At 57.0% G+C, this 26808-nt stretch overlaps 1 protein-coding gene across 1 annotated transcript in view; it reads right to left on the reverse strand.

Moving 5' to 3' along the window:
• PCGF3 (polycomb group ring finger 3) overlaps positions 1-23803 on the reverse strand; it is a 62021-nt gene extending 38218 nt beyond the window's left edge. The window contains exon 1 of the mRNA XM_008018196.3: positions 23617-23803. The gene's annotated coding sequence lies outside the window, so the exon portion shown is untranslated. The remainder of the gene's footprint in view (positions 1-23616) is intronic.
• Between the last annotated feature and the right edge of the window lie 3005 nt (positions 23804-26808).

Raw genomic sequence — 26808 nt, forward strand, 5'->3', positions numbered from 1 at the left:
CTCAGCCTCCCGAGTAGCTGGGACTACAGGCGCCCGCCACCTCGCCCGGCTAGATTTTTGTATTTTTTAGTAGAGGCGGGGTTTCACTGTGCTAGCCAGGATGGTCTCGATCTCCTGACCTCGTGATCCACCCGTCTCGGCCTCCCAAAGTGCTGGGATTACAGGCTTGAGCCACCGCGCCCGGCCCAGAGCGCTGTGTTCTTTCCCAGTCACAGACCTGCCTGCGCCTGGCAGATGTACACCAAGGGCCCCAGTGCAGGCACTGAGCCTGGTACTGGGCTCAGCAGGGATAAGGACACGTGCGTTCTGTGGGGACAGGATGGTGACACGGTACGCACAGCGCTCCGTTGGGGCCAGGGAAGGCACCTGGGGCCGTAGACAGACAGGGAGGGGCAGGGTAGGGACATGGTCTCCACCTAAAAGACAGGCAGCAGGTGCCATAGGACCCAGGGGACCACGTGGGGGACCCTGCCTCTGGGATGAGGCACCAGGGTGACTGCCATGCTGGGAAGGCTTCCCCAGGAACCTCGGTGGCCTCTCCCATGTTCCTGTCTGAGCTGGGGAAATGGGTGGCTGGAGTCAGACTGTGGAAAGTGGGGGCCTGGGATGATGTACAGTGTCTGTGGCTTACTAACAGATATTAAATACTTTCACGCTCTTCATTTTCTACCCCATTTGTATCATTTCTATTCCAGTTTCCCATAACTGCACTTTTTATTAAATAGTCTTTGAAGCTCAGTTAACTTTTACATAAAAAGTGAGGAAGAAGGGAAAGAGTAGAGTCAGTCTTCCCAGGCAAGTATAAGGGGATATCAGCAGGCATGTCTGAGGCTCTTGAGGGAGAGAGAAGAGAAACAAGATGAAGAGAATGAAGTCAGGCTCAAAGCCAGGCTTCCGGAACATTCTGCAACACTGGGAGCTTCCACATCTCCACTGCCCAACAGCACAGCTGCTGACCACACATGGTGTGGAGCACTTGAACTGTGGCTTGTGGGACTGAAGGATCTCATAATTATTATTCTTTTTTTTGAGACAGCGTCTTGCTCTGCCACCCAGGCTGGAGTGCAGTGGCACGATCTTGGCTCACTGCAGCCTTGACCTCGTGGGCTTGAGCAATCCTCCCACCTCAGCCTCCTGAGTAGCTGGGATTACAAGCATGCACCACTACACCTGGCTACTTTTTGTATTTTTAGTAGAGGCAGGGTCTCAGTCTGTTATCCAGGGCAGTTCGCTGGCTGCAAACTTCTGGGCTCAAGTGATCCTCCTGCCTCAGTCTCCCAAAGTGCTGAGATTACAGGTGTGAGCCACCGTGCCCAGCCCATTTGGTTTTTTTAAGATGGAGTCTTGCTCTGTCACCCACGCTAGAGTGCAGTGGTGCAATCTCGGCTCACTGTAACCTCCACTTCCCACGTTCAAGCGATTCTTGTGCCTCATCCTCCCAAGTAACTGGGATTATAGACGTCTGCCACCATGCCCAGCCTTTTGTATTTTTAGTAGAGACGGGGTTTTACTATGTTGCCCAGGCTGGTCTCGAACTCCTGGCCTCCAGTGGTCCGCCCACCTCAGCCTCCCAAAGTGCTGGGATTACAGGTGTGAGCCAACACACCTGGCCAACCGAATGAATTTTTAATTGTATTTAATTTTAATTAAACTGTGGCCAGTGGTTCCTGTGTTGGCTGGCACAGCTGGCAGCTCCTGACAGGGGTTCTGGGACTTCAGTGAAAACATAAGACGCAGACCTTGGAGCCAGCATTCTAATGAAGGCAGACAATCACTAACAAACAGGCCAATTATTTACTATGGTTAGAAGGTGACAAACACAGCCATCCCTTGGCATCCGTTGGGGACTAGTTCCAGGACGCCGCTCTGATACCAAAATCCACAGGTGTTTAAGTCCTGGACATGAAGTGGTGTCAAATCTGCACAGAAGCTGCGCACGCCACCCCCCCCCATGCACTCTATGCCATCCTCAGATTACTTGCAACACTTAACATGCTGTAAACACTATGTCAATAGTTGTTCTACTGTATTTTTAAGATCTGCATTATTGTTATTGTTGTATTCTTTTTTTATTATTTTGGTTCCCAAATATTTTCAATCTGTGTTGACTGGACCCACGGATTCAGGGGAGCTGGCTGTGCACTGTTAAACCGGGTGCACCTAAAGCAGGTGATGTCTGAGCACGGACAGGATATGATGAACTTGACCCTAATAAAATGGAAAGTTTACGTGAAACTGATAAGTTCCTAGAACAGTAATTCACCAGCATTGAGACCAGCAGAGGAAACCCAGAAAGTTCCAGAATGGTCAGAAAGTCCATTCTAAGACAGCGCCAGGCCCCGGAGGGCTGCAGGTGGTTTCACCAGATGCTCAGGGCACAAACAATTCAGTCTCACACTCTTCTTGGAGAACTCATGGTAAGAGCCTGACATTACCAGACCCTGACAAGGGCAGACGGCAAGAACTCAACATTAACCTCACCAGGAAACACAGAGGTAAAAATCCAAAGAAAAAGGTTAGTCACCCTTATTTAGAAATATACAAAAAGATAATCATTCTTGACAAACTCAGAGTCCTAGAAAACAAAGTGAGCTTAATGTGTATGGAAAAAAGATACAATTTATGACAAAAGATACAAGGATAAAAATCACATGATCTTCCTGCAGGTGCATAAAAATCATTTGACAAAATCATTATCTACTCATGATTTTAAAAAAACAAAACTCAGCTGGGCACACTGGCTCAGGTCTGTAATCCCAGCACTTTGGGAGGCCAAGGCTGGCAGATCATGAGGTCAGGAGATGGAGACCATTCTGGCTAACATGGTGAAAGTCCGTCTCTACTAAAAAATACAAAAAATTAGCCGGGTGTGGTGGCAGGTGCCTGTAGTCCCAGCTACTCGGGAGGCTGAGGCAGGAGAATCGCTTGAACCCGGGAGGCAGAGGTTGCAGTGAGCCGAGATCATGCCACTGCACTCCAGCATGAGCGTCAGAGCGAGACTCCATCTCAAAAACAAACAAATGAACAAACAAACAAACAAAACTCTTAGCAAACTAAGAAGAGAAGGAAATACCTTTAACCAAATAAATTTTCTGTTGAAGACCCTCAGCTGGTTGTGCAGTGGCTCACGCCTGTAATCCTAGCACTTTGGGAGGCCAAGGCAGGTGGATCACATGAGATCAGGAGTTTGAGACCACCCCGGCAACGTGGTGAAACCCCGTCTCTACCAAAAATACAAAAAATTAGCTGGGCGTGGTAGTAGGCGTCTATGGTCCCAGCTACTCAGGAGGCTGAGGCAGGAGAATCACTTGAACCTGTGAGGCAGAGGCTGTAGTGAGCTGAGATGACAGCACTGCATTCCAGCCTGGATGACAGAGTGAGACTTCATCTCAAAAAAAAAAAAAGACACGGCCAGGTGCAGTTGCTCATGCCTGTAATCCCAGGACTTTGGGAGGCTGAGGCAGGCAGATCACCTGAGGTTGGGAGTTCGAGACCAGCCTGACCAACATAGAGAAACCCCGTCTCTACTAAAAATACAAAATCAGCCAGACATGGTGGCGCGTGCCTGTAATCCCAACTTTTGGGGAGGCTGAGACAGGAGAATCGCTTGAACCTGGGAGGTGGAGGTTGTGGTGAGCTGAGATCGCGCCACTGCACTCCAGCCTGGGGAACAAGCCTGGGGAACTCCATCTCAAAAAAAAAAAAAAAAAAAAAAGACACTAACACACACATCCTCTCAAAGTCTTATACAACCATGTTCAAAGCAGCCCCTTTCCTAACAGCCCCAAACTGGAAACAAGCACCTAGTCCCTCAGGAGGCGGCTGATAAACACAGCATAACCCCTCCCCACGCAGACGCGGCTCCGCAGTGAGTGAACGCAGGCGCCCACGATGCCACGGGGGAGGGGGGCAGACGCAGGAGCATGTTCCCACGCGCCACGCAATTCCAGAACGGGAAGTCTGGTGGGAGGATGCAGGCGGGATGCACAGTCCGGGCCGGGCAGGGACTGGCCAGAGGGGCCTGAGGGAGGCCTGTGGGGACCGAGCTCTGGGCCAGCACTGCCGGCGAGTCCGCGAGTCTGTGAGACTGGACAGGGGGGAAAAGTCCCCAAACTGCACAATGAAACTGGTGAATTTTAGTGTGTATCTTACAATTAAAAATACAGACCACAAACATCGTTCCTGGTGCTGAAATTAGAAAAAAAAAGTCAAACTCTCAGCTTGTATTAAACCATCCTACTCCGAAAATAACCAAGGCCGGGTGGGTGAGGACACTGGAAAAGGCGACCATGAACCTTTGGAGGTTGCTAAGGAGGGTATCGTCATGATTGTGGGTGAGGAAAAGATTTATGAGACAGAAAACAAAACTGACCATGAAGGAAATGACAAGTCAAAGAGAAGCACCCTGAGTTATCCAAAAGCACCATGGAGAAAAAGAGCCGAGGCCTGAGGGAAATTCTGGCAGTGCCTCCAGGGCCACAACCTAGACCAGGGCCTGGCCAGCGTGGCTGTGTGCGCGGGTTTGTGGCCTCGCAGGGCCTGCTCCCAGCACAGCACACAGCGCCGCTCGCTGGCGGGAGGCCTGAGGCACACCATAATCACCGTCTGCTCCCTCCCTCAGAGTTCGCCAGCCCCACTCTAGCCAATAGAGAGCTTCACAACAGAGAAACGTCACATAAGCATGTTTTAAATGCTCAATTGTGTCAGTAAACTGGGAAATGCACATTAAAAACCCAACGAGATGGCTGCTGACCCCGGCGTGCAGGAGCCACGGCCGCAGCACCCTGCGGCCCAGGTGTGCACCCGCGAGACCACTCCAGCCTCTGCCCCACAGCCCGTCCCACCCACGGCCACCTGCTGCTGGTGGCCTGTTTCACTTCCATGGACACACAGTGGACGGGGCTGATCCTAACAATCCTAACCATGGCTCAGAAGAAGCTGGGACGACCTGAGGGTTAACTGGAGCCACAGAGAGCCTGGCAGAGAGTGGCTCCGGGGCTCCTGAGATGGGGAGGACAGTGAGGGGCCGGCTGGGGAAACTGAGGCAGCTCCAGGAGGCTCCATCATCATCTGTGGTCACCTGCTGGGGAACCCGGGGACGAGTGCTAAGGCTGGACAGGAGGGGCCCTGGGCAAATAAGAGCAGAACCCACAGCAGCCCTCAGCAGCCCACGGAGCCGTGGCCCACAGCCCATTCCTACTCCCTCCTCCACAGGGAAACGCAGCTCCGCCATGCACTGCGTCAGATGGTCCCGTGGGCCCCACAACCCCTCAGGGCTGCTGCCCCTCCTCCCAGCAGCCTACACACGCCACACCCCACGTCTAGTCCACAGCTTCTCATTCGGTCTTAATTTATCATTTCCTGATATGCAGAGATTTAAACAAAAGCTTAAAGCTGGAAACAGAACTTCCCATGACTGTCACGGCTCCACGTGTGCACACCTCACAACGCAGCCGGCGGTCTGCGATACGTGCCTCACACGGCCTCCGACATGGAGGGAGTCCTCATCAAAACCAACCACAGAAGCACAGGCTCTGGTGGCCTCAACAGTACGGGAAGCGCCCGCCTGTGCCCGCATCTGCCTGCCTGCCCACACCTGCAGTGTCACCAGGCCAGTTTCAGATCCCAAACTGCCTACTTCTCTCAGTGTGCACAACTATTGGTATGTATAAAGGCAAACTTATCAACACTAAGATAATAATTTCTTTTCTTTTTTTTTTTTTTTTGAGACAGAGTCTTGCTGTGTCACCAGGCTGGAGTGCAGTGGTGTGATCTCATCTCACTGCAACTTCCACCTTCCAGATTCAAGCAATTCTCCTACCTCAGCCTCCCATGTAGCTGGGACTACAGGCGTGCACCACCATACCCAGCTAATTTCTTGTATTTTTAGTAGGGACGGGGGTGTCACTACACTGGCCAGGGTGGTCTCAACTCCTGACCTCAGGTGATCCGCCCACAAGGCCTCCCAAAGTGCTGGGATTACAGGTGTAAGCCACCACACCCAGCCCAAAGTGTTGGGATTACAGGTGTGAGCCACCACACCCGGCCCAAAGTGCTGGGATTACAGGTGTGAGCCACCACACCTGGCCAAGAATAATTTCTCACAAAACACCTGGAGCGTTTTATAAAGTAAATAAACAAAAGACAGACCTTGAACTGGCAGCTGCCACCCCACCCATCCAGACAGAGCATGGGCTCCGTCTTCTGGTCCACGGCCCTGACAGCACCACTGTCCACCAGGGTGCTCCATGGAGCTTCACCTTCCTGCCTGTGCTGCCGGCTGTGGTGGCCGGCCGGACTGAGCCCCTGACCTGGCCGGCATGGCCAAACATGGGCTCTGGTGTGGAAGAGCCTCCGGGGCCTTGGCTGCAGCCCCTGAGCCTCCCTGTCACCCACTTCCCTGTCTCTTGCAGCCGATCCCATCTCTTGCTGTCGTCCCAAGGCCACATGGGCCTGACCACCCCCAGGGCTCCGTGCCCCCTCCTGGCTGACAACCACCACCTGTCTTGAGTCTGTCTGCCGGGGCTCTGCTGTTGGGCCCTGAAGTTCTCGAATTGACCTGAACATTCCTTGACTGTTAACAGCAGCTGCTATGCCTGACACAGTCCTGGGCAGACAGTAGCCCGCACCGTCCTCACAGCTGCTGGGGAGGGGAGCGTGGCCCAGAGACCCCTGGATCCCTGGATGCCCCATGCACCTCCTCCCTCTGCTGACTCCACTCTGCCCTGTCCCCGGAACGCACTGCGGCCATGAAGACCACAGGCCTTCTGGAGAGCCAGCCAGCCTGGGGTGCCGTGGGGCCTGACGCGTCACACACCAGACCTGGATCACACGGGCATCGTACTCCAGCCCCTCGTGGCCTCACACAAGCCCCTGTGCTGTCCTTCAGACCCGGGCTGCCTGCTCAGGTCTCGGCTCCATCCTCATCCAGCCAGCAGCCTCCGCTCCTGCGTCCTGAGGATCTTCTAGGAATCCGCCCTACGAGGCCCCTCCCCGGGGGTGAGGACCCTGCCCCACACAGCCAGACCGAAGGGGCTCCCGCACCGTCTGGAACCCTCTGTCTTTCCCGGTCAGACTCACAAGCTCCATGTCCACACAGCTCACACTTTCACAGAGCCCCTCCCCCTTCCCGGGGGTGCGAAACCCGCCCCCTCCTCTGGTCTGCCCTGGGCTACCCTCTGGGCACCCCACTCTGGTCACTCACCTTCTCCTGCTTCCCCCGGGCATCTTCCAGATCTTTTTCCACCTCCCTCCTCTCAGCGATCACACCCAGGGCCAGCCCCTCCAGGTGCCACTTCCAGCCTCTGAAATGCACCCTCCCCTCCCTGGTGGACCTCAAGGTCACATGGCTCCATGGCTCCCGGCAACTGCAGCCGCTAGGAGCCTTCAGAAATGTACAGGGCACACGGCTGTCACCACACTCTTCAGACACATCCCGGCGTGGGCGGCAATGACGTGAGTGTGGATTCGGCGCGGGCGCAGCCCTGACGTGAATGGATGTGTCTCTGATGCCTCAGCGTGACATATGCCTTCCTCTCCACCTAGCTCAGACACCCCCAAAACACCCCGCACACCAGCCACGCCGCTGCCTGGAGTGGCCTCCGGCTCCTGTCATTTAGCTGCCGCTACCGGACGCTGGCAGGAGCCACTGTCCTGAGTCGCGCCCGCAGCACAGAGCCGTCTGGATAACACAGTGGCTTGTTTGTTTTGTTTTGCAGTAAAACTCACATACACACGTATTCAGTATGATGAGCAAAGCGAAGGATGATATTAAGGAAAAACGTATCATCCTGAACACTCAGAGGCAATGGCCGTTCTCCGTGTAAGGACGTGTCCGTCCGTGTCTGTGGGTGTGTCCTTAAATAACACTGCATACGCACAGATGCTGCTCTCATACAGACGCCGTCCCACGCCCCGTGTGTCCTGCACTACGTGAGATGTGCTCTGATGCGGTTTCTGCAACGAAGGAGCTGCCACGGGCCTCTCCATGCCCACATACAGAGCCACCCAACAGCCCAACCCATCCGCCTCCCGCAGGCCTCTCTCTACGCCCACATGCAGAGCCACCCAACCTATCGGCCTCCCAACCTATCCACCTCTCTCCACGCCCACATGCAGAGACACCAGTCCACCCACCTCCCACAGGCCTCTCTCCACGCCCACACGCAGAGCCAACCAACCCATCCGCCTCCCACAGGCCTCTCCCCAGGCCCACACACAGAGCCACCTGTCCAACAGTCTCCCACAGGCCTCTCCACGCCCACACACAGAGCAACCCGTCCACCAGTCTCCCACGGGTCTCTCCATGCCCACACACAGAGTCACCCGTCCACCCATCTCTTGCGGGCCTCTCCCCATGCCCACATGCGGAGACACCCATCCACCCTTCTCCCAAAGGCCTCTCTCCACGCCCACACACAGAGTCACCCGTCTACCCACCTCCCACAGGCCTCTGCCCACCCACACACAGAGACACCCATCCACCCATCTCCCATAGGCCTCTCTCCATGCCCACATACAGAGCCACCCGTCTCCCTAAGGATCCTACAGGCCCTGGGGCCTGCGTTCAGCAGCCCCGCTCACCGGGGGCTTCTCTGTCCTCTGAGGGGAGTCCCAGGGGGGCAGGGTGACCCCCAGTGAGTGCACTCTGCCCTCGCTCCGCCTCGCCCACAGCCTCCTCAGGCACCGACTCCCTCTCTCCTCCGCTGTCCACCCCGGCACCCTCTGCAGCCTGGACGCCTCGGCCCCCTCCCCCATCTGGCTGACTGCCCAGCCCAGGCTTCATCTGGGGGGACTCTGCCAGGAGGAAGAGGTGGCATCACAAGCCCACCCCTGGGGCACATTTTCTTCTGCCACCCATGTCTTAGAACAGCCTTGAAGTTTCTGTTGTTTGTGAGTCAGTTTTGCTGAGTTACGAACTTTCCAGAAAACAGCTCCTGAGACTCACAGGCACAGAGCTGCAGGCGTGTCCTGTGCTGCATGGAGCAGCCCCACTGGGGAGCACGGAGAGTCGGGGCCCGCACTGCTGCAGCGTGCAGCGAGGTTGGTTTCACACACACCCATGAAATCGTCACCACCGCCCAACAGGCAGCGTTCCCTCCCCAGTGTCCTCAGCCTCGCGGGTGCCCAGCCCAGGTGGGAGGGGCGGTGCCACGTGGAGTCCCGTCTGCTCCACACCTCCCGTCTGAGCCCCTGCTGCCCATGGGGTCATCCTCTCCTCCTCGCTGTCCTCGGCCACTCCCTGGCCCATGCCAGAGCTCACGTCCAAGTGGTGAAACTCGCCGAGGACAGCCTTTTCCAAGCCACCCTCCCACTAATTCACCCTCCAGACAAGTCTGAGCAGCATCTTAGAGACAGAAATCTGACACGTCCTCCTGACAGCAGAGCAGGGCCTCACCCTCTGCTTCCCGTGCCAGCGCGGTCACGTCGGAACCACATCCATTCACGTCGGGGCTGCATCCACGCTGGGTCCACACGCACATCATTGCCCGTCCACGCCGGGTCCACATGCACGTCATCGCCCATCCACGTGGGGTCCTGTTCACGTCGGGACTGTGTCCACGTGGGGTCCACACGCACGTCATCGCCCGTCCACGCCAAGGTCCACACACACATCATTGCCCGTCCACGCCAGGTCCACACGCACATCATTGCCCCTCCACGCCAGGTCCACACGCACATCATTGCCTGTCCACGCAAGGTCCTGTTCACGTCGGGGCTGTGTCCACGTGGGGTCCACATGCACGTCATCGCCCGTCCACGCCAAGGTCCACACACACATCATCGCCCGTCCACGCCAGGTCCACACGCACATCATTGCCTGTCCACGCGAGGTCCTGTTCACATCAGGGCTGTGTCCACGCGGGGTCCACACACATGTCATCGCCCGTCCACGCGAGGTCCTGTTCACGTCGGGGCTGTGTCCACGCAGAGTCCACACGCACATCATCGCCCGTCCACGTGGGGTTCTGTTCACGTTGGGGCTGCGTCCACATCAGCTGCGCCCTCCTCCCAGCCATGCACAAGGCTCCCTGGCAGGAGGCCCTACCCACTCACAGGTGGGCCGGCTCCTGTCCACCAGACAAGAGACCCTGCACCTCTCTGCACGGGCTGCCCCACCTCCCGGAGCTGAAACCACTCTGCTGCCCTCCCTTGTGGCACTGTGTCCTCCTGCACAGTCACCCTCCTCGGTGACACATGGGTGATCCTCCCGCAGTCACCCTCCTCAGTGACGCACGGGTGCTTGTGCGGCCCAGCCCCCTCGTGCACGGCACACTCTGGCAGCAGGGCCACATCAGCATCCTCATGAGGGGACAGTGCGTCCAGGGCTGTCACTCAGGAGGGAAAGGCCGTCCAGTCAACGCCAGAGGCACCCCTGCCTTCACCAACGGGCTCTGCAAAACCTATTTTCATTTATTTTCACAAAAATGACCACACTGCTGAAACTGGCCCCACAGATGCCCCCAACCCAGCACCCGCTGTTCACAACACTGTGAGCTACACCACAGCTACGATCCCAGACACATTCCCATCATCCGGACAGTCCCTTCCTGTGTAATGCAGCCCCCACGCCCCCACTGCCAAGGAAGGGAGCTGGGCTGGGGTCCCTTCCATGCCTGCGGCAGCACATGGACGAGGCCCAGCCAGACCACTGGACGCCTCGAGCTCTGTGTCTCCGCACCTGGTCCACTGCGGTCTTTCCACGGCTGGCCTGACCCCAAACGCCCCGTCTGCACCGCCCTGCCCCTCCAGCTCTGCTGCAGCCCTCGGCACCTGCCAGACTCACACAGCGTCCCTTCTCCACCTCCCTATGGCATGAACGCCTTGCTCCTGTTCCCTGACAGGACCCCGTGTCGCACCTGCACCACAGACACACACGGCTCCCTCGCCAACCTGTGCTGAGGACAGAGGACGCGGGGAGGCGGCTCACAGCAGCCAGGGAGGTACAGACACAAACCACTCTCCAGCACCACCACGTCCCTGAGCTGCACCTGGCGAGAAGACAGTCCAGGCACCGAGGGTTCTCATCAACCTCGTGTGGACACGCAGAACCACACCACAAGCACTCTCTGCTCCTTCCCGCTGGAGAGGAGCCAGGTTAGGAGGAAAAGGGAACTTTGCATGGTTCTCTGAACAGCTATGTCACCCTGAAGGTTTTTTTAAGAAAATGAAAAACAGCTGGGCGAGGTGGCTCACGCCTGTAATCCCAGCACTTTGGGAGGCCAAGATGGGCAGATCACAAGGTCAGGAGTTGAAGACCAGTGTGACCAACATAGTGAAACCCTGTCTCTACTAAAAATATAAAAAGTAGCCAGGCATGGTGGCGGGCGCCTGTAATCCCAGCTACTCAGGAGGCTGAGGCAGGAGAATTGCTTGAATCTGTATAGCAGAGGTTGCACTGAGCCGAGATCGTGCCATTGCACTCCAGCCTGGGCGACAGAGCAAGACTCTATCTCCAAATAAAAAGAAAATGAAAAACAATAATATAACATGACAGTGCTTTGAATTTAATTCTCAAAAGGGTCCATGTCTAGAAAGACAGTAAGAATCCCTGCCAGGAACTGACCCCAGGCAATAAAGTCGCTTCCCCCATGGCCCAGCCCCTACCGTGGCCACGAAGCTCTCAGAGGGCCACGGGTTCCTGCCCACGCCTGTGACATCGAGCCCCCCCACCCAGTCCTTGCCTCCTAGCCCCACTCAGGGTCCTGCCTGCATTAGAGCAGCCGGGCCCCCAACTCCCAGCCAGAGCCAGCCAACTCCATCTCCATGGACCACGGTGCTATGGGGGCCACGCACACAGCACGGAGCTCACACGGACAGGGCTGAGACCAGACAGGCCTCACTGCTGGGCTGACATTTCTCAGTAGGTGGGATTACAGGCGAGCGCCAGCTCTCATTTCTTTTTTTTTTTTTTTTTTTTTTTTTTTGAGACGGAGTCTTGCTCTGTCGCCCGGGCTGGAGTGCAGTGGCCGGATCTCAGCTCACTGCAAGCTCCGCCTCCTGGGTTTACGCCATTCTCCTGCCTCAGCCTCCCGAGTAGCGGGGACTACAGGCGCCCGCCACCTCGCCCGGCTAGTTTTTTGTGTTTTTAGTAGAGACGGGGTTTCACTGTGTTAGCCAGGATGGTCTCGATCTCCTGACCTCGTGATCCGCCCGTCTCGGCCTCCCAAAGTGCTGGGATTACAGGCTTGAGCCACCGCGCCCGGCCTCATTTCTTAAATTAAGTGTTTATACAAATATTTGAGTTTGTACAAAGACCTGAGGTACATTCACTAAGGTGGGACCCAGAGAAGAGTCACTACCAGCCTCAGAGTGCAGCCCAGTGACATCCCCCTTCAACACAGGCCCTGCAGGCCTGCAGCTGTCCAGGAGGCCCAGGCAGGTTACACCCGGGCAGCCGGGGGGGCACTTCAGCAGCCTGGCCCCCCGTGCCACCCCGGGGGCTGCCCACAGACCCCCGACTCCACGTTTCCTCTCCAGGCACCTCCAGCCCAACCCTGCCTTGAACTCCCATCCAGACGTCTGACAGCTGCACGTCAGTGGGCGGCCGGCACATCCCTTGGGACCTTTCTGCCCTGACCTCCTCTGACAGCCTTGTACCCCGGGGAGTCCCAGCACCTCTGAGCCACCTGCGCCTCCCTCACACTGGGCCCCACTAGAAACCAATCTGCTGTGCCTTGAAGGACACCCAGCACCCACACAGCACCCTCACCTCTGCCATACCAGGCCTCACTGACCTCAACGCAGTACCCACAGGGTCCCCGAACACACAAGCCCGAGTGGACGCAGAGGCTCCTCAGGGCCATCGAGATCAGGCCCTGGCCCTGCCATCAGCCCACACCTGCCTCTGCCCCCGCCGCGTGGACTCCTCACTCACCGCAGGACATTCTTGGCCCTCCTGCTCATGGTGCCCTGTGCCCAGAACACGCCCTCCTGCACCTTATCAAGCCTCTTCTCAATGTCATCTCAGTGATGCTGCAGAGACCACCTTGTAAGCGCACACGGCCAGACGCGGTGGCTTACACCTGTAAGCCCAGCACTTTGGGAGGCCAAGGCAGGCAGATCACGAGGGCAGGAGTTTGAGAGCCACTTGGCCAATATGCTGAAACCCCATCTCTACTAAAAATACAAAAATTAGCTGGGCATGGTGGCAGGCGCCTGTAGTCCCAGCTACTCAGGAGGCTGAGGCAGGAGAATCACTTGAACCCAGGAGGTGGAGGTTGCAGTGAGCCGAGACTGCATCACTGCACTCCAGCCTGAGTGACAAAGCAAGACTCTGTCTCAAAAAAAAAAAAAAGTAAGCACACACACGCAAGCCCACGCACACACACCCATGCATGCATGCACACCCCAACATGCACGCACACACATGCACACCCCCATGTACACACATGCACACACCCAAGGATGCATGCACACCCCCCCACACGCACACACACACACATGCATGCACACACATCCACACACACATGTGCCCACGCAGCAGGGCTCCAACCTTATAATTTACTGACTTATTTTGTTCCCTGCCCATCTCCCTGTGTCAGCCATGTGCCTGGCAATACTAAAATTCAGGAGAAGGACTGGATGATCAAGTTGAGAAAATCTTCCCAAACACTAGAAAAAGACAGGACATGTGAGCGAAAAGTTCCAACATCTCATTAATAGGTTTTGTAGAAAGAAGAGAGAAACGTGAGAGAAGGAGCTTTGAATTATACCTTAATTTTATGTCCTCAGCGGGGCAACGAGCACAAAGACCTTGTATCACTTTCCGTCATTCTCCAGGCCCACGGCAGGCCTTCACCTCCGAAGCTGAAACAACCCCTCACCAGCACTGCCCGCCGGAATGAAGGGCCACAGAGCGCCACACACCGCCACCCCCCGACTGGGGGGTCTCAGGGCACAGAGGGGCCCCGCAGCTCCCTGGGGCAGAAGCCCCACAAAGGACTGGGGTTCCGCGTCCGGCTTTACAATGGCAACACTGAATTCTACAAGTCGAAGCCACCATCCTTCACTCTGAAGAAAATGACCTTCCACACAGAATTCCCTGCCCAGCCACTCGACTACTCAGGATGAGAGGAAGCAAGGGTGTTTCCAGAGGTCTCAGGAAGGTTGAGTTTCAACGTTCACTCAGAAAACGCCTGCCGAACACCTTTTCTGCGCCAGGCAGTGTTGGCAGCACTGGTACCAGTCCGGCTCAGCCACTGCCGACTACAATCAGGCTCGAGCTGGGACTGGCACAACAGTGGCCAGGGAGTGATGACTCTGGAAAAACACACCTACGGCAAGGAAGAAGAGGGACAGACCAAGGCGGGAGACTCAGCCGAGGAGGGCGAGGCTGCGAAGGCAGCGGGCAACCCCAGATAGAGGCAAGAGGGCCAGAGACAGAGGCAACAACAGGGGCCCGAGGGACCACCAGGAGGTGGCTGGAGAACACAGCCCTCAGATAGGAGAACATGAACAGAGGCCAAGGGGGGCTGGGGGCTATGACGTGACCCTCAGGAGGTAGAGCTGGAGATGGTAAACCCAGACAACACCAGGAAAAGAGAGGCAAGGTCAGAACGCAATTAATGGTGTCTACAGTGCCCCAGCACCGACGCCCAGTTCTCACCCTCTAAGTCTACAGCGTCCCGGCACCGACGCCCAGTTCTCACCCTCAAAGTCTACAGCGTCCCGGCACCGACGCCCAGTTCTCACCCTCAGGGTCTACATTAGCCCAGAGCTGAAGCCCAGTTCTCACCCTCAGGGTCTACAGCGCCCCAGCACCGACGCCCAGTTCTCTTGCTCAATCTGCACAGAAGCAGGATAAAGTAAAAACAGGCCCAGAGGCGGTGGGACCCCGTCACTGTAGGGCTGGAAGCAGCTGATCAGAACCCCTGGGGGTGCCCTCGGGACTCTGAGCTGATGCCACCCTTGATGGGATCCTGGGAACCTCGTAAGGGAAGGGGTGAGTGAGGTGTGCATGTGGGAGGGATATAAATTTGGGGTGACCAGAGGCCAGACTGTGGGAGGCAGAATTTGGAAATGGCACCAAGATTCTGGGCCTCTGGTGTACACAGACCTTGTCCTGTTTCTCACATACTGACCCACGGACTGCTGTAAAGGGACTCTTGAAGCTGTAACTAAGGTCCCAAATAAGCTACCTCAAAATCGGGAGTGCCCAGGTGTGCCTGGCCTAAAGACAAGAGTCCCTCCAGAGCAGCTTTCTCCAGCTGAGACTGAAGAGGACATCAGGAGCCATGTCTCCGCCGGCCTGGCAGAAGGCAGTGGGGTGGGAAGGACGCGAGCCCGGTCCACGGACAGGGAGACAAGACCTCCAGCGCCAGGGGGTCTCACCTGGCACAGTCAGCAGGGCCAGGGCAAGGCCAGGCCCTGGCTGACTCTGGTTCTGGAAGACATGGAGATATTCTCAGCTGGGGAGAGGTAAGGCGGCCTGGAAATCAGCTAACGCCGTGAAGTAGGCACCCCCGTCCCGGGGTCACAGTGGAGCCGCAGTGGTGTGGAGGCCTCCCCATCCCGGGGTCACAGTGGAGCCGCAGTGGTGTGGGGGCCTCCCCATCCCGGGGTCACAGTGGAGCCGCAGTGATGTGGGGGCCTCCCCATCCCAGGATCACAGCGGTGTGGGGGCCTCCCCGTCCCGGGGTCACAGTGGGGCTGCAGCGATGTGGGGGCCTCCCCGTCCCGGGGTCACAGTGGGGCCGCAGCAGTGTGGGGGCCTCCCCGTCCCAGGGTCACAGCGGGGCTGCAGCGGTGTGGGGGCCTCCCTGTCCCGGGGTCACAGTGAGGCCGCAGCGGTGTGGGGGCCTCCCCTGGTTCTTGCTCTCAGCTGGGACTCTCACCTTCCCAGCAAGGCTCCTGTCCAGAGCCGCTCACAGGTGGGTACAGGATGTACTGAGAGAAGGAGCGGAAGCAAACGTGGCCGAACGGCCATGAGTGGGTCTAGGCGGTAGAGGGTGCCGTCCTGGTGTGTTCAGTGACCAAAGCACCTGACACTGAGCAGCTGACAAACCATAGAACTCACTTCTCAGTTCTGCAGGCCAGGAGTCCAGAATCAAGACGCTGGCAGATTTGGGGGCTGGTGGGGTCGGAGTCCTCACAGGCAGCGCCTTCTTTCATGTCCTCAATGACAGAAAGGGCCCTGGTCATCAGGGCAGAGCCTCCCAAGGGCCCCACGCCCGACACCACCACCTTGGGGGTTAGGGTCCCCCATGGATTCTGGGGGACACAGACATTTGGACCTCAGCAAGTACTCACTGTATAATTTTCTCCATTTTTCTCTATTGCGATTTTTTTCTTCGTAAAAATTTGGGTGAAAAAGTAAATTAAAATCACTTAACATTTTAAAAGTTTTAAGGTGAGCCCTCATTGCCCCCACATTCCAACCATGCCTGCCCTGTGCGCCCTCTGCCATGCCAGGCTCATGCTGAGAAACAAGCACAGCTTTTATGGTCTGATTCCTGGGCGGCATCAGGAATCCAACAAGTTAACATGCCTCAGAACAGCTCCACACAGGAGCTCCACACAGTATCCACAAGGATCAGCTTCTGGTTACTATTTATTGAGCATCTAATACGGGCCAGACCTGATCAAGAACCTGGAAATGTAACAGCTCACAGGACCCAGACAGGAGACGCAGCCACGAGGCCACAGCCCCCACAAGGCCACACAGGACCCACAAGGTCACACAGAACCCACAAGGCCACAGCCCCCACGAGGCCACAGCCCCCATCAGGCCACACAGGACCCACAAGGCCACAGCCCCCACCAGGTCACAGCCCCCACCAGGCCACACAGGACCCACAAGGATACAGTCCCCATGAGGCCACACAGAACCCACCCACAAGGCTACAGCCCCCATGAGGCCACAGTCCCCACAAGGCCACACAGCCCCCACCACAGGTCCCACAGGACCCACGAAGCACACAGGACCCACAAGGCACATAGGACCCACAAGCCACAGCCCCCAGGAGGCACACAGCCCCTGCCAGGCCACATAGGACCAACAAGGCCACATAGGACCCACAAAGCCACACAGGACCCACAAGGCCACGGCCCCCACAAGGCGACAGCCCCTACTAGGCCACACAGGACCCACGAGGCATACAGGACCCACACGGCCACAGCCCCCACCAGGCCACACAGGACCCACAAGGGACACAGGAGCCACAAGGCTACAGCCCCCAGGAGGCCACAGCCCCCACAAAGTCACACAGGACCCACGAGGCACATAGGACCCACAAGGCCACAGCCCCAAGGAGGCACACAGCCCCCACCAGGCCACACAGGACCCATGAGGCCACAAAGGACCCACCAGGCCCACAGCCCCTATGAGGCACACAGCCCTCATGAGCCCACACAGCCCCTATCAGGCCCACAGCCCCCACCAGGCCACAAAGGACCCATGAGCCCCCACCAGGCCATAGCCCCCATGAGCCCACACAGCCCCCACCAGGCCCACAGGCCCCCAACAAGGCCGTACAGACCCCATGAGGCCCACAGCTTCCACGAGGCCCACAGCCCCCATAAGACCCACCAGGCCAACAGGACCCATGGATTACAGGGAGTTTCAAAGAGGTCTGCAGACAGACTTCCTCTCTTTGCATCTATTTCTTATTAAACATCTGGAATTTGCTGTTAATGTAGCAAAGCCCAGCAAATATCACTGAATTTGCAAAAAAAAAAAAAGAAAAGAAAAGAAAAAAAAAACACCAAGCCAACAAATTCACTCTCTAAAAGTACCTAAATATTAGAGTTTATTGGCCGGGCGCGATGGCTCACACCTGTAACCCCAGCACTTTGGGAGGCTGAGATGGGTGGATCACCTGAGGTTAGGAGTTCAAGACCAGCCTGGCCAACATGGCGAAACCCCGTCTCTACTAAAAATACAAAAAATTAGCAGGGCATGGTGGCAGGCACTTGTAAACCCAGCTACTTAGGGAGCTGAGGCAGGAGAATTACTTGAACCTGGGAGGCAGAGGTGGCAGTGAGCCGAGATCGCGCCACTGCACTCCAGCCTGGGTTACGAGAGCTAAACTCCAACTCAAAACAAACAAACAAAAAAACAAAAACAAACAAACAAAAATATTAGAGTTTATCTTTAAAAAAAAGCAAGTCAATACAATAATAGGTTGAAGGGCTATATTTTCTAGAGAGTATTAGTTCCTATCAATGGCAGTTTTGCTTAATTTAGTGGATAATTCTACAAAAATGCACCTAGGCAACATTCACTATTGTTCTTTGTCATTTTGGCATTTACATAATTCAGTTCTGTCGGGAGAAACACGGCAGATCAGGAAAGATAGCTTTGTTTTGTTTTTCTTAAGGCCTCACATTTTTAAAATTCAATGATAAACTATTAATGTATGAAATTAAAAATAACTTCAGTTTTTGAAGCACAATGAATTGTACCATATTTTTACAATATTAACAGCAAATATTATAATAAAAAATAGATAAACAATAGGAAACTGTCCCTAAACCTCATTATATTTCAATGGTAAAAGAAAAATTACATTTTATTTTATTTTATTTTTTATTTTTTTGAGACAGAGTCTCACTCTGTCGCCCAGTCTGGAGTGCAGCAGTGCGATCTCAGATCACTGCAACCTCCGCCTCGCGGCTTCAAGTGATTCTTCTGCCTCAGCCTCCCAAGTAGCTGGGATTACAGGTACCTGCCACCTTGCCCAGCTAATTTTTGCAGAAAAATTACACACGCTTGGCTAATTCTGTAGAAAAATTACATTTTTGGCCGGGCGCGGTGGCTCAAGCCTGTAATCCCAGCACTTTGGGAGGCCGAGACGGGAGGATCAAGAGGTCAGGAGATCGAGACCATCCTGGCTAACATGGTGAAACCCCATCTCTACTAAAAAATACAAAAAACTAGCCGGGCGTGGTGGCGGCGCCTGTAGTCCCAGCTACTCGGGAGGCTGAGGCAGGAGAATGGCGTAAACCCGGGAGGCGGAGCTTGCAGTGAGCTGAGATCCGGCCACTGCACTCCAGCCTGGGCGACAGAGCCAGACTCCGTCTCAAAAAAAAAAAAAAAAGAAAAAAAGAAAAATTACATTTTCAACTTCAATTCTAACCATAAACCAAACAAGGCTGCAAACAAAATAAATCCTGCCATTTAATAAAGAGTAACAGTATACATCAAAACAAGGCTCACTTTATAATCCAAATCAAAAAACCCAAGTAAACAATTCTAGCCTGTGGCAAAGGGCCCCTGCCGCACCCTGCAGCTCCTTGATTTTGTCACAGCCGCTGACGATCTAGAGAGGGCAGCGTGGTGGGAGGGGGCGGCTGAGGTCTCCAGAGTCCAGGACAGGTCCCCTTCCCGGCCCTCGCTCCAGCCCAGAACCCGAGGGAGGCATGGGGTCCGGCTCCCTGTGGAGCGGAGGGTGGCTGCTGGGAGCAGAGGCTCTGGCTCGCAGTAGTGCCTCGACCCTGGAGTTAAGTCCTCACACAGGTCAAATGTCCAACATGGTCAGGGTCTCATGTCTCCCACAGCATTTTTATGAAGTCACAAATAACCGCGTGCACAAGGTCTACCGTAACCAGTAAAAACATTTCCCCCACATATTTAAAATGGTTTAGGAAAACTTAACAGAAGTCGGTTGATAATTTCTGGAGCAAAATCACTGGCATGAAGAAAATGAGGGGACTCTGGGAACAAGTACAATCACTGCACCCGAAGCTGTCAGAAAGAATTTAACATCAGTGACACACACCCTGCAATTTAATTTGTGGGGGTCTTATGGCTTGCTACTGGTATTCCAAATTACAAGTTAATTCCTAAGAATCTTTTCTATCTGTAATTTATCTTCCTTTACATATCACAAATATCTCAGTCATGACGGTGACACTGGAGAAACCCGCACCAATTAAAGAGACAGCTGAATGGTCACATCCTCGTCTTAATACGTGACTCCACATGCAATCGCTGATTTACTTACAGGAAGTCTCTCCGGTGCCCTGACAGGTGCCAGGCTCACAGCACCGCCGCGCTGTGCAGGCTTTAAGGTGTTCCAGTGACCCCATCTGCCCATCGTATGCTCACCGTTTTGGAGTCCCCTCCCCTCAAGTGTGTAGGGGCCTAATGACTCCTGGCAAAGAGAATTTGGCAAAAGTGGTAGAATGTCACTCCACAAAGACTGGGACGTCCTTCCTGTCCCTCTCTGACTTGGCATGGGCTCCCTCAGAGCTGCCATGTAGAGAAAGGAACTGAGGTCTCCAGCCCACAGTCACATGATGCAGCCTGGATGCAGACCCTCCCCAGTCCAGCCTTCAGAGGAGACACAACCCCAGATGGGAGGTCCCTGAGCCACAGCCTGCCTGCAATCCTGACCCACAGAAACAGTAAGATACTTTCGGACTGTTGGTTTAAGTCATGGGTTCCGGGGTAATCCGCCGCACAGCAATATATAAATAATACAGCCACTCAGCACAGCCACACCTCTAAAAACCTGGGAACCAGACAGCACAGACCCAAACAAACCTGAACACTCAGCTTCACAAGCCTCTCCACAATTTCACAAAGCAAATGAAGTTTAAAAACCAGTAAAGGATATGTCAAAAGAGCAAATCGGAAGGAAATGTTAAGTAAAAAGGTCCCTGGCGGTTACACTGGGCGAGTAAAAGCTTCTAGGCCCAGGGTGACCACGCAGGGATGCAATGTGGCTGACACTGAGTACCCCGAAATGTTAAGCTGAAAACCTAACACGGTTTTCTCCTAAGTAACCAAGAAGTGAAGCTGTAGCAGAGATGAAATCCCGAACCATCTAATTCACAGTGTCTCTCTTGGGAGTCCAGATAGCTCAGAGTTTTAGGGTTATACCTCATCTTATTGCCCAACTTCCAGGCAAGCCCGCATGCCTAATCTGAGGGGATGTGCCTGAAGAGCGACCCTGCCTTTCATTCACTCGTTCATGCATCATTCACTCTTCTGGAAAATGTGCGGCACACCAAGCAGCCACACGGCGCCCTCTGGGAGCGGGGTTCCTGGGATGACCACCTTCTTGAAACACCCTTGACAAGATCTCACTAGACAACCCTTCCCTAGTCAAAGGACAGCATAGATCGCTCGCTTCTGAATACCTCATGCAGTATAAAAACTGCACCCCTTTTTCATTACCACTTCCAAATTAAAGGAAAACACCCACAAGTTCTCGATGAAACGCTGATTCAAAGGTTTCAGAGAAATAAACCACCCCCCCTACCACCACCACCAGGATCCTTTAATTCCTTCCCTTACTGGAGAGGGAGTGGGAAACAGCCTTGCCTGCTCCAGCTTTCCTGACTTGGACCAACTGTCCCCAAAATATGCCCAGGATTCCACATCCCAGCTCAGACTCCACCTCTCCTCCGAGTCTCCCGGACACAGGAAGCGCCTCTATACTGAGGAAGCGGGGCACTCACGTGACCTTGAAGATGGGGAGAGGGGCAGGAGGGGTTGAAGGTGTTGGACACGGACCATGGCCAAGGCAAGGACAGGACAGCAGCCCTGGACAAGGGGCTGAGAGGGGAGAGCACAGTGCCACCCTGAGGCATGGAGCCTGTAGGCTGAGAGCTCCTGGAACCCTGAAGCCCCTGGCTCATACCTGCCCCAGGAACCACCTAGGCAGTTTGTGTGCAGGGGCTGTGGGGTTGGCCCAGGGTCTCATGGAAAGGGCCTCAGGTACCAGGATGCCAGATGCCTGGCCTTCACAGCAGGTGCGTCCAGCTGAGGGGGCTGGGCATATTCAGGACACTGCAGGAACCCCCCTCCAGGGTCCCAGTACTCCCTATAGTCTAGTCTTGGGGTCTACATTCTCCTCAGTGACTTGTTCAAGAGTCCCCACCCTCTGAGGACCTGTCTGGAAGTTCCAGCTCTCATCAGGTCCTCCTTGAGAGCCTAGCCTTCTTCCCTGTCCACACCAGTGTCCTGACCCTAAGTGACCCCATTTGAGGTCCTGGTCATCTAGGAGCCTGTCCATGTCAGGAGCCCTTGTCTCTGTCCAGTCTCAGGGTCCTGGCTCCCGGGGGAAGACAGGGCTGTCTCAGGGTCCCAGCCTCCGGGGGAGACAAGGCTGTCTCAGGGTCTGAGCCTCCGAGGGGGGAGACAAGGTTGTCTCAGGGTCTGAGCCTCCGGGGGAGACAGGGCTGTCTCAGGGTCCGAGCCTCCGGGGGAGACAGGGCTGTCTCAGGGTCCGAGCCTCCGGGGGAGACAGGGCTGTCTCAGGGTCCGAGCCTCCGGAGGAGACAGGGCTGTCTCAGGGTCTGAGTCTCCAGATGAGATGGGGTGGTCTCAGGGTCTGAGCCTCCAGGGGAGACAGGGTTGTCTCAGGGTCCGAGCCTCCGGGGGAGATAGGGCTGTCTCAGGGTCCCAGCCCCTCAGAGGAGATGGGGTGGTCTCAGGGTCTGAGCAGTGCTCACAGGACTCACAGGACTGCTCCAGGGTCAGGTCCTCCTGAGTGATGGTCATGGGGTCCTGGCCCTCGTCTGCGACCCACATTAAGGCAGGACCTTCCTGGGGAACCTATTCTGGGGTCCCGGCATTCTTTGGGTTCTGCCTGGTCCCTAGATCTGGCCCTTCTCCGTGATTCTTCCCAGGGTCCTAGCCCTCCCTGGGCCCTGCCAGGTGGCCAGGTCCGATCCTCCTTGGTGACCCATCTTGGGGTCCCAGCCCTTCTCGGTGACCTGTCCCAGGGTCAGACCCTCCCGGATGACCTGTCATAGTGTCCTGGCACTCTGGGGGTCCTGGCAGTCCCAGAGCCCAACTCTCTTCAGGTCCTGCCTGGTCTAAGGACCCAGCCCTCCCGGGGTCCTGCCTGGGCTGGGGTCTTGGCCTTCCCTGCGTCCTGCCTGGGCTGGGGTCTTGGCCCTCCCGCGGTCCTGCCTGGGCTGGGGTCTTGGCCCTCCCGCGGTCCTGCCTGGGCTGGGGTCTTGGCCCTCCCGCGGTCCTGCCTGGGCTGGGGTCTTGGCCCTCCCGCGGTCCTGCCTGGGCTGGAGTCTTGGCCCTCCCTGCGTCCTGCCTGGGCTGGGGTCTTGGCCTCCCTGCGCCCTGCCTGGGCTGGGGTCTTGACCTCCCTGCGTCCTGCCTGAGCTGCGATCCCAGCCATTCCGGGGTCCTGCCATCCCTGCGTCCTGCCTGGGCTGCAGTCCCAGCCCTCCCGGGGTTCTGCCTGTGCTGGGGTCTTGGACCTCCCGGGCTCCTGCCTGGGCTGGGGTCTTGGACCTCCCTGGGTCCTGCCTGGGCTGGAGTCTTCGACCTCCCGGAGCCCTGCCTGGGCTGGGGTCTTCGACCTCCCGGAGTCCTTCCTGGGCTGGAGTCCCAGCCCTCCCGGGGTCCTGCCTGGGCTGGGGTCTTGGCCCTCCCGGGATCCTGCTTGGGCTGAAGTCCCGGCCCTCCCGGGGTCCTGCCTGGGCTGGGATCTTCGACCTCCCGGAGTCCTTCCTGGGCTGGGGTGCCGGCCCTCCTGGGCTCCAGCCCTCTCCGGGGCCTGCCAAGGGCTTCCCGGGCCAGGCCGACGGGGACGCCAGAGCGCGGGCCCGGGGTTCGGAGCCTTCCGGGCCGGACACGGGCCGAGGCCGCAGCCTGAGGAGCGGGCGCCGCGGGCCCAGGCCAGGCAGGGCGGACTCACTGACCTGCGGTCTCGGGGCTGCGGGCGAGCAAGGCGCACGCGGGGTCCGCGCCGGAGGGGGGGAGGGGGCGCCGCTCCCTCTGGGTCCCCCCCAAGAGGAGGAGAAAAAAAGCCCGTCCGGAGTTTAAAACAAAGAGGCGGAAATGCCCGAGCCGAGCCGAACGCCGCGTCGGGGGCGCCGCGCTCGGAGCATGCGCGGTGTGCGGCTGGGCTCCCACCCCGCCGCAAGGGGCGTGGGCGGGGCCGAGTGATAAGGGCGGGGATAGAGGCGGGGAGGGGCGTGGTCAGAGGGCGCAGGCGCGTCGGGCCTGGACTCGGGCAAGGGACCCGCCGGGCGCGAGGGGCAGGGGCGGGGAATAGGGCGGGGACACGAGGGGCGTGGTCAGGAGAGCGACAGGGACGCGCTGCGCTGAGGGACCCGCCTGGTCCTGGAAAATCGTGAGCTGGGGCGCTGGAGCAGCAGAGTCCTCAAGTCTGGGTCCCTCCGGGGGTGCCGTCCGGTCCGGGTGCTGCTGTCCTTTCTGGGAGCCGGGACTGAGCGCCCTCCCGGCAGGGTTAGGGGTCGGGGTTAGGGTCAGGGTTAGGGGTTAGAGTCAGGGTTAGGACTGGGTTTAGGGTTCGGGTCAGCATTAGGGGTTAGGGTTGGTTTTACGGTTAGGATCAGGATTAGGGGTGGGGTCAGGGTCAGGGGTTAGGGTCTGGTCTAGGGATAGGCTTGCATTTAGGGTTATGCCTAGCTTCAGGACGGACTGGGCGGGCGCGTGCGGGTTTGAGGCGGGCGTGCAGTCGCGCGGGGTCCTAGTGTCTCCAGGTTTGCGGGGTCTGGGCGGGTGGCCCAGGACGTGAGGGCAGGCTGGGTGTTGGTTGGGAAGCTAGACTACCGAGGTTCCGGGCGGCGGGGGCACTGGGCGGTGTGGAGGGTGCGTGGAGAGAGGCGAGGCCCTGCAGGCCCAGGGGGAGTCGCTGCGAGGCTGTGGGGTGCGGGCGTGGAGCAGGAGTGGGGAGTCCTTAGCTCGTGCCGCCTGGAGAGGGGATCTGAGGGAGTGCCCCTGCGACCGTCCACATAGAGAAGTCCAGAGTCGGATCCCGGGCGCAGCCACCGGGCTGGCGGCCCAGGGCCCAGGTATGGCGCAGGGCGTGGGGAAGCAGCTTGAGTCCGCGCTGAGAGGGGCCTGAGAAGGGCTGGTGGCCTGCTGAAACCTCCAGCACTGGGTAGGTGCGTTATTGGGGTGGGAGGAGGGCAGAAAGCAGAGATGTGAATGTGCACAGCATTCCCAGGTGTGCTGCTGTGAAGGGGAGGGACTAAATGTGGCCGCTGCCGCCCCCGCGGGAGGAGAGGCAGGGAGGGCTCCGTGGAGCCAAGGGGTGGCCCAGTGCAGGGGACGGGCCTATTGGAGAGGGCTGTCTGGGATTGGGGTGCTGGGGTGCTGGCCCTCTACAAGAGCCCTGACTGCCGTTTTCAGCTGGGGGAGGCAGGCCCCAGATGTGGAGGGGAGGGCTGGAGGGTCATCCTGGAAGGAGGGCAGGGGCAAGGTACGGGTGCTGAAGTGCAAGGGGGTGTGGCCAGCAGGCCAGGAACAGTCCTGGACTGTGTGTGGTGGCCCCAGGAAGAGGCAGAGCAGAAAGCTGCAGTTCAGAACTCACTCCAGGCCCCAGGCCCCTCCTCAGGGAGATTCAGACCCTACCTCTGGGCGGCCCACTACTCTCCTGGGTGGCTGCCAGTGGTGCCCGGACCTCGACCCTGAGCCCTGGGCTCCTGTGTCCAGCTCTGTTTCTGCTGAATGTCATTAGGAAGCTCAAATGCCACATGGCAGGATGTCTTCCCCAGGCCCTTCTGAGTCTGCTGTGTACCCCAGCATCCCCCCAGCCCCCACCGCCAGTCCTGAGGCAAGACCCTGGAGTCCTCTACCCTCTTCCTCTCATGCCCACACCGGCCATCCATGGCCCATCGGCAGCCAGCCAGGTCTCCCACCTGCACCCTCCAGGGACCTCACTCAGCCAAGGCCTGAGGGTGGGGGCATCGGGGCCAAAGAAGCCTAGGGTGTTGGCAGTGTGTGTTGTCCTGTGTGAGTTCAGGCGTGTGTACATGTTACATACATGTACATATTCCTCAGCAGAGCTGTAAAGAAAGGAGGCAAAAATCATGGCACAAGCAGACTGGGGGAGAGGGGAGGCCCCTGTCCCCCCCCGGAGGAGCCCCAACCTTCCCCAGGGTGCTGGTCCACCCTCCCCACCTGCCCAGTCACTAGGGCTATCTAGGGCTATCAGGTGCCTCTCTGATGGATCATTCTAGTCACTCACAAACTTGCAGAGGGGCTGCCCATCCTTAAGGACAGAGCAGAACAGAAAGAGCTCTCTGGACCCTGTGCTTCTCTGCTGTCTTCACAGCATTACTCTTCAGGAACTTTTTCTCCAATTTCCCTCCTTGAGTTCTCTCTTAAACACATCAGGCGTCTGCTCCCACCCCCATGTCTCAACCAAATGCTCCAGGACTTTGTGGGGTAAATCCAACTGCCTTTGTCACCACCCTTTCTGTTGCTGGGGTACAGACATGTGGACTGGTTCCCAGTTCCTCCTGTTTTCCAGCCTCCAGTTCATCAGGAAGTCCTGCCAGCTCTGTCTTGGAAACTTCCCATCATCCAGCCATGGCTTTCCAAGGCTGCTCTGGCCCAAAGCCACCCTGTCCTGCTGGAGTTGGTGCCACAGCCCCGGGCCCCCTACCCCTAGTCTATCCTGAACAGAGTGGCCAACCAGCAGGTCCCATCACATCCAGGTGAGAGCGCTCCGCCCAGCACATGATGATAAGGACCTCCTCTGAGGTCCCTGCTCCCACCTCTGCTGCTCCCACCTCTGCCTGCTTCTCCAAGCTCACTCCGCCCAGGGCTCTCCCTGACACTCATTTACCTTGTTGGCAAGACTGTCAGGAAACAGGGCTCTCAGACGTGAGTGGTGGGAGCAGAGGAGCGTTTGACAGTATCCAGCAAAGTACATGGGCATTTATCTTTCAGCCCAGCAGCCCCCAAGTAGGACTTTATTCCAGAGATAAATGGCAGGAATAAAAAAGATGGGTGACCAAGACTATTAATTGCAGCATAATGTATAACAGAAAAATTGAAAACATGGCCATCCACACAGTTAATCAGATACACTCTTAAACCTCCACACCTTGGATAGCTGATAAAGAAGAGACAGATGG

This window comes from Chlorocebus sabaeus, chromosome 27, assembly GCF_047675955.1.
Source record: "Chlorocebus sabaeus isolate Y175 chromosome 27, mChlSab1.0.hap1, whole genome shotgun sequence".
NCBI lineage: Eukaryota > Metazoa > Chordata > Mammalia > Primates > Cercopithecidae > Chlorocebus > Chlorocebus sabaeus.